This window comes from Magallana gigas, chromosome 8 (assembly GCF_963853765.1).
Source record: "Magallana gigas chromosome 8, xbMagGiga1.1, whole genome shotgun sequence".
Classification (NCBI taxonomy): domain Eukaryota; kingdom Metazoa; phylum Mollusca; class Bivalvia; order Ostreida; family Ostreidae; genus Magallana; species Magallana gigas.
Window position 1 is genome coordinate 1444217 of NC_088860.1, and position 15145 is coordinate 1459361.

The 15145-nt window shown below is 33.5% G+C and overlaps 1 long non-coding RNA gene across 1 annotated transcript; it reads left to right on the top strand.

The window, feature by feature from the left end:
• The first annotated feature begins 1173 nt into the window (after positions 1 to 1173).
• On the top strand, positions 1174 to 14786 carry LOC136271052 (uncharacterized). Its single transcript, XR_010708846.1, has 3 exons — positions 1174 to 1614; positions 11005 to 11459; positions 12819 to 14786. It is a non-coding gene; the product is annotated as an uncharacterized lncRNA (long non-coding RNA).
• The last annotated feature ends 359 nt before the right edge of the window (positions 14787 to 15145 follow it).

Here is a 15145-nt window from a genome sequence, read left to right on the forward strand (position 1 = left end):
GCTGCAGGTCCTCCAACAATACGACGGAATGTTAAATCTGCGGGATGTTCACAAGTAATGTATTTAAAATTCTGTTTTTGTATAGCTTCTTTGATTGTTTTTGATTTGTGAACTTTTGGTAACCCATAGAAGGAACTTTCTTTATATTCAAACTCAGTGACAAATTCTTTCTCCTTATCTGTTAAAGTAGAGAAATGTTTGAGTAGCAGTTTTTTTTTTATTTTTTGTCCTGGTTTTCAGATTTTTCAGTATAAAATTCCGTGTTTGAAAGCATATCCATTATTTTTAGCTCATAATATACTGTGTCCATAATAACCACGGCTCCGCCTTTATCCGCCTCTTTAATCACAATATTTTCATCACTCGCTAATGATTTTAAGGCATTGGTTTCTTCTTTAGACACGTTTTGTTTAGTAGATATACATTCAGTACTATCTAGTGGTAAGTTCTGGAGCGTTTCACAAACAGTGTCTAGAATGTTGTTTCGTCCTTTCTTTGGGTTGAAATTAGATTTATTTTTCACTTAATCTAGTTGAGTATTTTCATTTTCTTCGTCGCTCTCCGTATTATTGAAATATTCGGCCAGACGTAATTTGCGGAAGTATTCTTTTATGTCTTTTCTTAATTCCTGTTTAATACTGCTTGGGGTTGGTGTGTATTTCAATCCTTTTGATAGAAGCTATATTTCGGATTCGTTTAATTGTTTGGTGGACAAATTGATTATTTTTGGATCCACGCATTTCGTCGTTGCTGTTGTTGTCGTTGTCGCTGGAATCTTTGTCCGTGTCCTGGTTTGCCTCCGCCTAAAAATACTTATTTTTTTTTAAACTAAATATATTGTTGACTATGTAATAATCATTGTTTATAAATTAAACTCTTTCAATCTTTCCCTTGGGGCACCCTATGTGTATAAGTTATTTTTAGACAAGCCTCGTTTTCAGTGAAATTTTCAGCGTCAGTAGCCATGGGTGTTTTGTTTGATATATCATAAAATCTCAAGCCATCCTCTTCCATGGACTTGTTTATTCTCTGTTCTTATCTATACTCTTTTTGTGTATTATCGCATTCATGGAATTTAGATTATTTATTTGTTTTAGTGTTTCATTGGGATGATTATTCCTTTTAATTTATTTTATTTGAACTGTGAACTTTGAATAAAGGCCGAGGGTCGAAAAGCACGTACCAATTCTTCTATGCCTCATGTAGAGGATGTAGAGATCGGTCACACCTTCCTATTCTACTACAGTGCCCCCAGTCAGGGCCGTTCAAAGTACAGACTTGTATGTCAGTAATGCAGCTGGATCTTCGAATCTGCCGTATACAAGCGATTCGCCCGTTTAAATATCTGGAGCCAGTCCGGAAAATTCAAGGCAGTCCTGTTTTACTCAAACATTAGTATCGCCCACGTCAACAACAATAGCTGACAATGTCCTCGTTTCCACATTGAATTGTGTCAACAAGCTTTGACCACGTTGGGGCAATCAGTGAATAAAACAGATGTCAAACAGTTCAACCTCAGCACAGCTATGTTCAGTCCCGGAGCTTGAATTCCTGTGTCTCAGTTATCAGAAGTGGACCTTGTCTCGTCTGATATACGAGCAGATATCATAGCAGGTAAGGACGTGACTTTAAATGTCTTACTCATATCCAACTATACTACGCCATCTCATAAGAAAATCAGAGAGAACGACGAACGTCTCGTATGAAATTTGACTTATTAATTCATAAGTGCTTTTGGACGGTACAAACGCATTATGTGCAATGCATATCCCAACAGAATGGACGAATTAGACGCATACTAGTACTTGTCCAATATCATCGAAACTGCCAATATCTGGCCAGAACGTTTTTATGAATATCATCAGGTTTTCTCTAACAAATGTGCCGCTTTGCTTGTACAACGAAATATCAAAGTTGTCTAAGGGAGACAATGAGCTCCGTATGCTAATTTAAGCTGGTTCCCCTGTTAAATCTTGTGACTTTTGTGGATCCAATATTCACAGCTCGTCCATGTGCGCACATAATTTTTCTAGGAAAAATCTAAACAGTAGAATTTTAATATAACGTCACGTGTTCTGTTCCAAAAAATAAAACAGTGTCCAGGTAACGCTTCTATTGATTTTTTATGTAATTTGCAAATTCATCTCTAAATATTTAAGCAGACATTTTTCCTCAAGAAAGCCTAATACCATAGTTGCATATGTTGGTGCAACTTTAGTGCCCATTGCCGTTCCTTTGATTTGTAAATAGTATTTATCGTCAAAAAAGAAATGATTGTTATAAAGAATGAGTTGTAATCCTCCCAATATAATCTTTTTTGGAAATCTTTGGTCAATTTGGTGACTTTGCTTGTCCATCCAGAAAGAAATTGCTTCTAGCCCTAAGTTGTGCAGAATGTTCGTATAGAGACTAGTGACATCAAAGCTTACTAAAGTGGTGTTGTTTTCCACGGTTTTTGGTAAATGATTTAGAAAGTCCATATCGTCGCAGATAAAACTGGGTATTGTATTACATTGTGGTTTTAGAATGATATCAATCAGGTTACTTAGTCTTTGTGTAAGACAAGAGGGACCGGCAACTGTTGGTCTGAGTTTTAAGTCTCCAGGTTGTGGTAATTTGATATAACTCGAATTTCTTTCATCTATTCTGTCTTACAGTTCCTTTGACTTGTGAATTTTAGGAAGTCAATAAAAACTACTATTCTTTGTTTCAAAGTTAAGCAGATACTCCATTTCTTTTTCAGTCAAGAGATTTTCAAATTGTTTAGTGAATCGTGAATTTTGTGAATGGTTTTACTGGCTTCACACTCCTCAATTACTCTATAGAAATGACCATCGTTGAGTTGTAGTGTTCTTTATCCAGTATCGCAATGATTCCTCCTTTATCTGCTTGTTTAATTAAAATGGAATCTATAAGACTTTGAATTGCATTACGTTTTTGACTGCAAATATTGTTATTTACTGGAACGCTGTTTTTTTTTAAACTGCTTCGCGGTTTATAAAGCGAAAATAGCCCAAGAATTGCAAAAACATTATGACGTCAATCTCGTGACGTTAGGTAGGCAACGTCACGAGATTGACGTCATATTATTCTTGTTTACTTTGTTTAAAGGAGTATGTGCGGTATGGTCAAATATCTGCCCCCGATTTTAACCAATTCTTAAGTAGTATCGTAATATGTTTTACGGTGTGACCGTTGGGGCGAGCGCCGAAGAAACAACACATCTGTCATCATTGTTAAATGCAACCCGTGAACTTGCCCCAACCTAAAAACTTTGGCTTTGTCTCGAAAACTTTTCTCACTGCAAGGAGCCCGAAGTTATCAAACATTTATTCCAAATGTCCATTTTAAGCTAATACATTTAAACAAACTACCACTGAACATAGATTAAATGTAAAACAGACTTAAAAATATGTTGAATCAAAGCCGTTTGATTTTTTTTTTATATAAAGACAATCATTTTTTATCATTCCTTTACTTTTTAATAATGATCATTAAAATCAGTAAACAATAAACTGCTTGTCTGAGAGTATTATTTCCCATTTTGTTCCTTGTTGTTATTTTCCTCTGTATCATCAATTCGTTTAGAATTTTATTAATTTTTGTATGATATATATGCGTTGTAGACATTTTAAAAACTTTTTTTTGTCACATACCTCACGCATGCAAATACCTCACAATTGGATCAATATGACAGTAAATTAAGTATGGAACTTGCATGTGTAATTACTTAGCAAAACATATAATAAAAACCAAACAATCAGCCGAAGAGTTACCATTGATACTGATACTGAGTACTTACTACACGTTACACCAAGTACATATGCTTGATCCTCTGAATTTATTGCGCGAAGTCACTGTGACGTCATACTTAACTTTTTTTTTGCGCTCGACAGTTCTCGTAAATTGTCGGAAAAATTTGGGAAAGGAAATGACGTCATATGTCAGCAAAAGTTCAGATAGGTACAGTTTATTTTATGTAAGCATAAGTGTTTTAAAGGATTTTTGTTGTAATAAATGAAATAGATGTATACGATTAAGAGGTAAGAATTTTCCTTAGAAACGCTCCCTGTTCCACCATGTTGCTATGCACCGCAAAGGATTATTGGGATATGTAGAACTTTTTCACGTGGCCTCATAAAAAATTCTTTGAACAATGTGCAGATTTCAACTCGAATTTTCTCCATTCGTACACGTTGTCTATGGAGCTCGCTTCGCGAGCGGCGCTTTGCGCCGCCTCGCTGCGCTCGCTATAAAAATCAAATCTTCATAGCGAGCGCAGCACGCCGGCGCGCTGCACCGGAGCGAAGCGAGCTCTATCGGCAAGGCGTGTGTGAATAGAAAATTCGGACTAGTTGCACATTCATTCAACGGATTTTTTTGGCGTCAGTAAATCGGAGCAGTAATGCATTGTTTTAATCGTCCCAGTAGTTCCCTGTAATCATGGCAATTTTTATCACTTCACACTCTCACGAGAATCAGCAAGACAATATAAAAACAATAACGATGTGTACGACATACAGTCAATGCTACCTCTAAAGTTCCCCTCAGTACACTCTCAATCAAAAATAATCGAGCGACGTCACAAAGGTTTACACATTGATCCGATAGATTTTTTCGGCGTCAGTAAATTTTGACCCACAATTCATAGTACCAATGGTTTCCAACCTCACGTTCCAACATCACGTTCTCCCGAGAATCAAAGTAAAACCTCTGAAAAGGTTATAAGATGTGTAATTTTAAGAACATCATGCTTTTTAAGTAAATAAAACAGTATACTTCGCATACTTTTATATCTCAGGGGAGTTTTAAAGAGTTAGACGACACTTAACCAACGTCAGCTTTGTCATCACAATAAGCACTGATAAGGGGAAATTACTCTAATTGAAGTTATTGTAAATCTGCTGAAATGACCAAAAATCCTCTCAAAATCTTGCAAAGACTAAGCTAAAGAACAGCTGACGAATAAGGACATTTCTTCAGATACAGGAAACAGTTGTAAATTGCATTAATTTGGATGAATGCTCACATTTATTTTATTCACTATAATTACGGTAATTTCCTGGAACGTAACGTTATACGTAGCAGCGCCTCTTTTAAAGGGGGTGGGTGGGTGGATGCCTCATCCAAAAAATCTTTGCAAGCAAAAAGAAAAAAAAATTATGAAAATTCTAATCCTTCAGCTCTTTAGCAGTTCAATTGTTTCTTTATTTTCACTTCCATTTTTAAGCGTAAATTAAAAATAAAATTAAACATTAATTTTTTTTTTTAAGTGGAGGGGCAAATCCATGGTAAGTCGATTTTCTATGTATAAATTGACAAAAAATGAATTTTTATATATAAGTTTAAGAAAAAATGTCCACTGCAAAAAAAGGGGGATTCAATCAATCAATCACAATAACTTTAAAGCATTTTAAATCATTGTACAGAGGATGTTTATCACTTTAATCTTTGCTCATCATTGCTCATTTGCTGTTTATCTATTACGTCACCTAAATAACCTTATTCCTGCAAATTTGCCAAACAAATAAAATTATTCTCATTTTTGTTTTATATTTTGCAAAAATAGTATAGAGCGCAAGTCTGCTCAAGTACGATTTTAACATTTGTTTTTCTTCAAATGGTTATATTTGCATATCCATTGTTCTTTCCCACTGTAAGTCCATAAGAAGGAACTGCAATTATATTTCTATAATCGCAATTGCTCTGTCTGTATACTATGACGTCATAAAGGTGAGACGTCATATACTTTTCCATGACGTTATAGATTTAAACCACTATATGATACATCATGTGCTTTCTCCAACTCCATAAAATTTATGTATTAAATATTAAAACATTTCTTATAATGACATTTTGTAATAATTACTGTTATAACATATCATTGATTCTGTTAACAGATCTATGTGAATTAAAAAGATACATTACCGTCTGAATGTTTATTTTTGATGCAATAGCTAAATGTCAAACTCTGGGCTAATACAGGGTATTTGCTAGTAGTAAAATTCAAATATAAGTAATTAACAACGATTATTTAGTGAACATGGCGTTGTGAATAGCAACTGCTCTGTTGGCATATTTTCCATGATGCGCTAGCGGGCATCATGGAATATGCCAGCAGAGCAATTGCTATTCATAACGCCATGTTTACTAAATAACGTTGTTTATTTCTTAAATACACATTATACTAAAAAATAATACTTGAGCAAGCCTGCGCTCGATGTTTCCCAGTCGAAAAAACATCGGAAAACACCAATAATTTGTTACAAAACATCATTTTTTTTCAAAATAAGGCAAATGTTTATGACGTCATTTCTACATTATAACGTCACTGTGGTGATTGCCTTTTATACCCTCATTTTCAATATGATTTTAACTATCTTTGACGTTATTTTTAAAGCTTTTTATAGAACTTTGCTTTTTGAGGCAAAACATGCCTAATACCACACATAGCCCTTTACTGACGAGCCCGGTAGGGCGAAAGCGCTATAGATAAAAGTTGTTTGAGAATTGGACTTATTCTTTGTGTTTATTCATTCCCGGTACCAAGAAAAAGGATTTATTGAATATATATATAAATTTATTTATTTCACACACACCCCTTTAAAATAAACTATGCTATATTACTACTAATATTTATGATTTGTAGAATATATTGTATATTCTTACTGTACATGTAGTTGTGGAAAAAATGCTTTCGTTATCTCATGTGATTACGGGCCGCCAGAAGGCGGTCCGTTATTTGATATACATTTAAATATTGTCACTGCGTTTCTGCGGGATAGCATTTTGTTTACAGAATTTATACTATGCTTATTTTTATGAATTAAAAGAAAATTTGCATGAAGAAATATGTTTTATGCCTTTTAAAAAATATTACATATTTTTTGTTTTGCTCGTAAATGTAAATTAGGTCATAGACTGTCGTGATAGGTGCGTTATCGGTTTATAGGTTATAGGTTTATCGAGACTACAATCTATTCGGGAAATTTCGGATTTTTTCATTCCTTTCAAAACAATGTATCGGGATCGGTATACGGGACATAAAGACCCGAATAACAGGAAAATTTATATAAATGATATCACTTCATACTATGGCAATAATCATGCAATTACCGTTAGAAATGCTTACAGTAACGAACTCGATTCTTAATAATAGTGGTAAAATGTTAAACTTCAAAACGTGTTACTATAATTTACCATAAAAATTAGTACAGCCAACTCGTTATTTTCTTCTTTGTGAAATGTTTGTTATGTGTTTACATAACAAACATTTCACAAAGAAAAACCAATGATGATTCATACAAAAATTACAATATTTTTTGCGGCCCATTTGACGCTTGCGTCAATATGATTTCTTGTGTTCCTTTTTAACACAACGATCGATAGCGTGATTTTCTTCGTAAACAACGATCGATTGAAAGAACCCAGATGATAAGATACGTTTTTAACCTGACATTTACAAAGTCTTTGCAAGGTAAAGAGGTTCATATGGGGTTTTTATTGTGTAATGATATTACTTATTACTAGTAAAGGAACAATTTATATATTACATCATTGCCACTCTTTTTCATTGGAATGTATTCTATAAAGATATGCAAGTCAAACATTAAACAAACGCTGTGCAGATAAAGGTTCTTTATAAATGTGCGTCCCCTCTGATACCCGATTTGCTGTAAAATGTTGTAACATATTCAAAGTTCTTATCTCAAATATTTTGCAGTATATCATATCTAGTCGTACTGTTAGTGTGCATTTTATTTTTATTGATAGCTACAACTGCACATTTTGTGAACAGGCGGCATACGTTGAACTCAACAGTTTATATTGGGATATTAGAAACATTTGTAAAATCGTTTCCCTACTATATGAGTATGTAAACCCTACTTCTTTTCTTTTTTTAACAGACCTGAATTGTTTTTAAAGATATTTTGAAGATTTTTATTCCATTTTAAATGTTTTTCTATAAAGCAAATGCACAAGATTAAAAATCGACAAGAAATACGTATCAACGATTTATTCCGTATACTAACTTTTTAGTTATACACATGCACACGATTTATTTGCCAAGAAACAAAATATATGCATTAGAAACTCTATTTCTAGATACTAATTAATTTATCATAATACGGGGAGAAGCCTTACTTTGGAGGTGCTAATGATAATGATAAGCAATAAAATTGTATTAAAAAATTCCGGTGTAGAAGAGCTTACTCAATTACCAATGCTGTTTACCTGTGCAATTGTGTTGGGTAAACAAATTGTAACTTCAAGATAATTAATATGTGTCCATGGAAAATCGTCGGCGCACTATTAATGTTAGCGCTCAAGAGCACTTGCGCCAAAGGTGCACACATTTGTAGTGCGCCCTATTTTTTTCGTTTTAATATATATATATATATATATATATATATATAGGATATCCATATGGTGTGATTTTCTATTTGCTATATCCAACGAGTTGAAATGAAATATATTCGCGAGGCTTGCCGAGCGAATATAACCATTTCAAAGAGTTGGATAAAGCAAATATAAAATCATACAATTATAGATGTTCTATTTATCTCATACAATTTGATTTATATTATGAAGCTTTTGAGACAGTCCCTTACATGACCCGAATTGATTTTTTTTCAAAGATTAAAAACGATGATGCAACGTCGTGTTATTGTGACCTTGCGCAAAACAATTTAGTACGTCATTTTTTAGATAAATCTAACTGTTTTAATGTAAAGTTTCACTGAAATAAACCTTGAAATAATTTTTCAGCTCTAAATAGTTTTTCTTAGAGCTTATTCATTTGATTAAATGGAGATACTGATCAGAAGACTTGAATATTCAAGTTTGTTGACATACACAAAGTTGCGAATACTCGTTAGTTTGAATTGACTCGAACGAAGATCAGATGTTTATGTTTACTGCTTACTGGTGGTGGAATCAAACTTATGAAACATTATTTTGGTAAGTTATCTGGTTGTATATAAACACAACCAGAGCGCTCTGTTTTCATTGCGTCGCGTCGCGTCGTCATTATAAACTACACAAAGCAATTTGAAAGTTTGAAGGGGGCGAAACTTATCAAAAATTTTGACAAACAAGAAAAAAGTTCTTTTGGTTACGGTTATGTATAACTTAATCTTTGCAAAAAAGAGTGGGGGGAGGGGGGGGGGGTAAGCCCCCCCCCCCTTCCAATAGCCCGGGTTCCGACGCCTATGCTACGCAGTTATGTGTTTCCTTCATATTTATAATTTAGGTCTTCGACAAAATCCATTTGATATCACATTTTGTAGTAGATATAGTTATGTTGAAAGTACTAGCAAATCTTCGAAAATATGTTACTAAAGCGTTGAAGCGAGGGCTGTGTCAAAAATAGTTCGGATCGAAAGTATTTGATAAAGCATCATCCATTTGATATAGCAAAGGTTTATCACACGGGTAATATACACCACACGTATATATATATATATATAGTCACGGTGTCCGGTAATATTTAATAAAATTTAAAAAAAACTAATCACAAAATGTAAGCGCCGTCATTTCATTTCTTCCTCAGACGTTTCACAATACATTATCAAACAAGTGACGTCAAAATTAAATTTAGATATTGTGACTGCGTTTCTGCGGGATAGTTTTTTTTTTATAGAATTAATACACTGCTTATTTTTTAATGAATTTAAAGTAAATTTGCATGTAGAAATCTGTTTTATTCCTTTAAACAATATTACACATTTTTTGTTGTACTTGTAAATGTATAGTAGGTCATACTCTGTCGTGGTAGGTGCGTTTTTATCGAGACTATAATCTATTCGGAAAATTTCGGATTTTTTCATTCTTATCAAAACAATGTATCGGGATCGGTATACGGGACATACTTAAAGACCTGAAATACTGAAGACCTGAAATACTGAAGACCTGAATGACATGAAATTTTATATAAATGATATATTTGATTCATGAAATATCAATTATTTACGCAAAAATATGAAAGACCTGAAAATTTGATCTGACCTTATTTTTAAAATACTTTTGAGAACCTCATGCAATTAAATACGCATGATTATCTTCATAAACTGAAGTGTAGATAAGATTTATAATTCCATTTAGGAAAAAAAATTATCCGGCTTAATTTTTACCTTTAAAATTGTGCAGTTTCTACCGGATGAGCATATGATCTTACACGTACCTTTAAAATAATCCATTTCTATTTTATTATGAAATCATTTAAACTAATGCATTAAGTTTTAATTCAATACAATGCAACAAAAAATAGAAATGATTTGAAATACATAAACTCTAAGAGAATAATGATGAGTTGAACTTTGTATAAGAATACATACAAATCAATGTGTTCTCCTGTACTTCATACTATGGCAATGGTCATATATATACAATTACCGTTAGAAATGCTAACGAACTCGATTTTTAATAAACATAGTAAAATGTTAAACTTCAAAACGTGTTGCTGAAAATATATTAAAATTTACCATAAAAATTAGTAAACCAACTCGTTATTTTCTTCTCTTTGGTGTGTTTTTATGTAAACAATCAATGATGATTCATATAATTAATTATTTTCTGCGGCCCATTCGACGCTTGCGTCAATATATGATTTCTTGTTTTAAATTAGAAACCGCTTATGTTTTGCGATTGATGTATTTTTTTTTATTTGAAACTAAATATATTGTTGATTATGTAATAATCATTGTTTATAAATTAAACTCTTTCAATCTTTCCCTTGGGGCACCCTATGTGTATAAGTTATTTTTAGACAAGCCTCGTTTTTAGTGTAATTTTCAGCGTCCGTAGCCATTGGTGTTTTGTTTGATATATCATAAAATCTCAAGCCATCCTCTTCCATGGACTTATTTATTCTCTGTTCTTATCTATACTCTTTTTGTGTATTATCGCATTCATGGAATTTAGATTATTTATTTGTGATAGTGTTTCATTGGGATGATTATTCCTTTTAATTTATTTTATTTGAACTGTGAACTTTGAATAAAGGCCGCGGGTCGAAGAGCACGTACCAATTCTTCTATGCCTCATGTAGAGGATGTAGAGATCGGTCACACCTTCCTATTCTACTACAGTGCCCCCAGTCAGGGCCGTTCAAAGTACAGACTTGTATGTCAGTAATGCAGCTGGATCTTCGAATCTGCCGTATACAAGCGATTCGCCCGTTTAAATATCTGGAGCCAGTCCGGAAAATTCAAGGCAGTCCTGTTTTACTCAAACATTAGTATCTCCCACGTCAACAACAATAGCTGACAATGTCCTCGTTTCCACATTGAAATTGTGTCAACAAGCTTTGACCACGTTGGGGCAATCAGTGAATAAAACAGATGTCAAACAGTTCAACCTCAGCACAGCTATGTTCAGTCCCGGAGCTTGAATTCCTGTGTCTCAGTTATCAGAAGTGGACCTTGTCTCGTCTGATATACGAGCAGATATCATAGCAGGTAAGGACGTGACTTTAAATGTCTTACTCATATCCAACTATACTACGCCATCTCATAAGAAAATCAGAGAGAACGACGAACGTCTCGTATGAAATTTGACTTATTAATTCATAAGTGCTTTTGGACGGTACAAACGCATTATGTGCAATGCATATCCCAACAGAATGGACGAATTAGACGCATCCTAGTACTTGTCCAATATCATCGAAACTGCCAATATCTGGCCAGAACGTTTTTTATGAAAATCATCAGGTTTTCTCTAACAAATGTGCCGCTTTGCTTGTACAACGAAATATCAAAGTTGTCTAAGGGAGACAATGAGCTCCGTATGCTAATTTAAGCTGGTTCCCCTGTTAAATCTTGTGACTTTTGTGGATCCAATATTCACAGCTTGTCCATGTGCGCACAGAATTTTTCTAGGAAAAATCTAAACAGTAGACCTTTCATTGCAAATCGTTCATCTCGACAGGCCGTTAACATACACGGGCGTGACGTCAAATTTCATGATGGAGAACAAATCTGTAACAACTTTAATACTTCTAAAGGTTGCTCAAAACCATATTGCAAATATTTACATATATGTAAATCTTGCAAGTCAAACCATCCCAAGATTGAATGTAATCAAACGAAGACTGATGCAAAAACTAAACTAAAGTCGCTCCAAATCCATCATCATTTTAAAAGCTCTTTGACTAACATCAATATAGACATACGTCGTCTCGAATTGGCAGAACATCCTGATAGTAACTTCGTAAATTATCTGTGTTCAAGCTTAGAGTTTGGATTTGATACCTTTGTGACTTATAAAAGTATTCATTCTTATAAATGTACAAATACTTTATCAGCCCGAAAAAAATCATTGGTGGTCGATGAACTTCTCTATACTGAAATTCAAAGAGGTAATATTAAAGGACCATTTCCCTCGACGCCATTTGAAAATTACAAAGTCAGTCCTTTAGGAATAGCAACACACAAATATTCCGGCAAGAAACGATTAATTTTTTATTTGTCTTCTCCTCATAATAATGCAGAACCCAGCATCAATGAACGTGTCAACAAAGATCTATGTACATTAAGTTATGCCAGGATAGATGATGCAATAAAAAATTCAAGACTATGGAGTAGGAAGCATTCTGTGTAAAACTGACATGACTGACGCTTTCAAACAAATTCCAATTGTACAATCACAATATCATCTGTTCTGTAAGAAATTCTTATAAATTCTTACTTTTATTATGTTCGGATGCAGGTCAAGTCCAAAATTATTTGACAATTTATCTACGGCTATTCGTTGGATTGCCAAAAACAATCATGTTGTAGATGCCATTTTTCATTTATTGGATGATTTTTTTACTATAGATAGACCAGACGCTTGTGGTGATAGAACTATGGCACTTTTGTGTACCATTTTTCATCGACTGAGATACCCTTATCTGAGAAAAAGACTATTGGACCTACTTGTGAATTAAAATACTTTGGCATTATCTTGGACACCGATAAAATGCAAGCTAGGTTACCACGTGAGAAAATTGACAGAATTTTCCTGTTTATTCTACAGATTTTGTCTCAAAAAAGTTGTACGCGTAAGGACCTCGAACAATTAGTAGGGCATCTCAATGTTGCTTCAAGAGTTATTCTCCCTGGACGTTTATTCGTTTTCTTCTTGTACAGATTAATGTCTTCCGTTAAAGAAAGTTATCACCATGTTAACCTTAAACAGGAGTGTAAAGCGGACTTGCATACGTGCTTAACATTTTAAAAACAAATTGGATTGGAATTTCTATGATTTATGATAATTTCAAAGTAAACGCCCATGATATGAAGCTGTTTACAGATGCTTCCTCCACTTTAGGATTCGGAGGATATTTCCAAGTTCATTGGTTCAACAGCAAATGGCCTGAAAACTTACCATCAGTAGTGGATTCAAAATTATCTTTTGCCTTGTTAGAACTATATCACATTGTCCTCGCATGTATTCTTTGGGTGATCGTTGGTGTGGGAAAAGAATAGTGTTTTACTGTGAGAGTCAAGCGGTTGTTCATATCATTTCAAAAGGCAGATCCAAAGAACCTACCATCATGAAATTTATGAGAAGACTTACTAAGTATGCGGCACAAAATAACTTCCCGGTGTATAGTACTTATATACCTGGTGTTCAGAATGAAAAAGCTGACAGTTTATCTCGATTTCAGATGGGTAGATTTCGTCAACTGGCTCCAGATGCAGACAATCTCAGTACCCCGTGTCCACCTTCAAAGGAAGTGAATTGGACAGCATCGTGAGCAGTCTCTGGGATCATTCCATTTTCAGAAAACCAGAACGCAATACCGTACAGGACTAGATTATTATATTAGATTCATGTTACTTAAAGGAATTCATAAACACTTTAATGATTGTCTAGATGAACAGATGTTGATGTATTTTGTTGCACATTGTCATAAAAACCTTCATTTGTCATATTCTACAATCAAGCTATATCTTAGTGGTATAACATTTTTTTTTACTTAAAAATGAAAGGACTCAATCCTTTAGAAAACATTTCAGGTCAACCTTCACCAATCCCAAATAATTTTAAATGGTGTCAAGAAAAAAAAAAGCTAGTACACATATTAAGCGTACAAGATAGCATATAACTAGTTGTATTCTTTGTCAAATTTGTCATTTGCTTCGTTCGGGTATATTTGATATGTTTACTAGTTCTTTGTTAGAAGCAGCATGCACTGGTGCTTTCTTTGGATTTTTAAGATGTGGAGAGTTTACGGTGTTAAGTGAAATTAATGTCAACGGTTGCCTTTTGACGCACGATGTAATGTGTTTTGAGAATTATGTTGTTATACATTTAAAACAATTAACAACTGATGCATTCAGAAAAGGTGTACAAATACAATAATTAAAGACAAATACAAATGTGTGTCCAATAATAATGCCATATACAAATATTTGGATTTAAAAGTTAGAACATTTTCATGTGTACCAAACCCTTTTTTTAGGTTACCAAATATTTCAATTTTATCTTAACACAAACTTGGGGGTTGCAATCTTTTACAGTTTTTTTTTAAACTTCCAACTCTTGTATTTGGCATTCTTGGTTCAAGTTCAAAATTCTTGTTGATTAAATTTTTGAATTTTCACCAATTTCCCCCATGTTTTTCTAAGGGGATAATTTGTACGTAATTTTAACTCTGTTAAGAGGTTAATTTTGTCATCTAAGTATCCATGTATTTTGTTGGAAGTTATGTTACCCAATTACAGGGTGTGTTTTTTCCTTTCGGACAGTATTTGTCATTTACTTACATTTGTTAATCTTAGCTGTAAACAGTTAGTAATCCCTAGTGTCCAATATGGAATGTTTCAATAAATTGTTGGTAACTATATTAATTTTGTTATATATAAATATATATTATATGATCTGTTGGATAAAAATCATATACAAGTACCATTGCAAATCAGGAGAGATTCTTTTTATCACATGCTTTACCACGTTAATAAACTTCAATCTTTTCAGGAAACGTTATAATTGTGCGCCGCATAACACATTTCGTCAACAACTTTACCTGTCGAAAAAAGTTCCTTGAAGTTTAACGAATAATCATTTAGGTTTATAACATATTTGAGTCAATTAATGAACAAATAAAATAACTGCATTACATTATTAACATTTCTAACTCTCCATTCTTCAACTGACT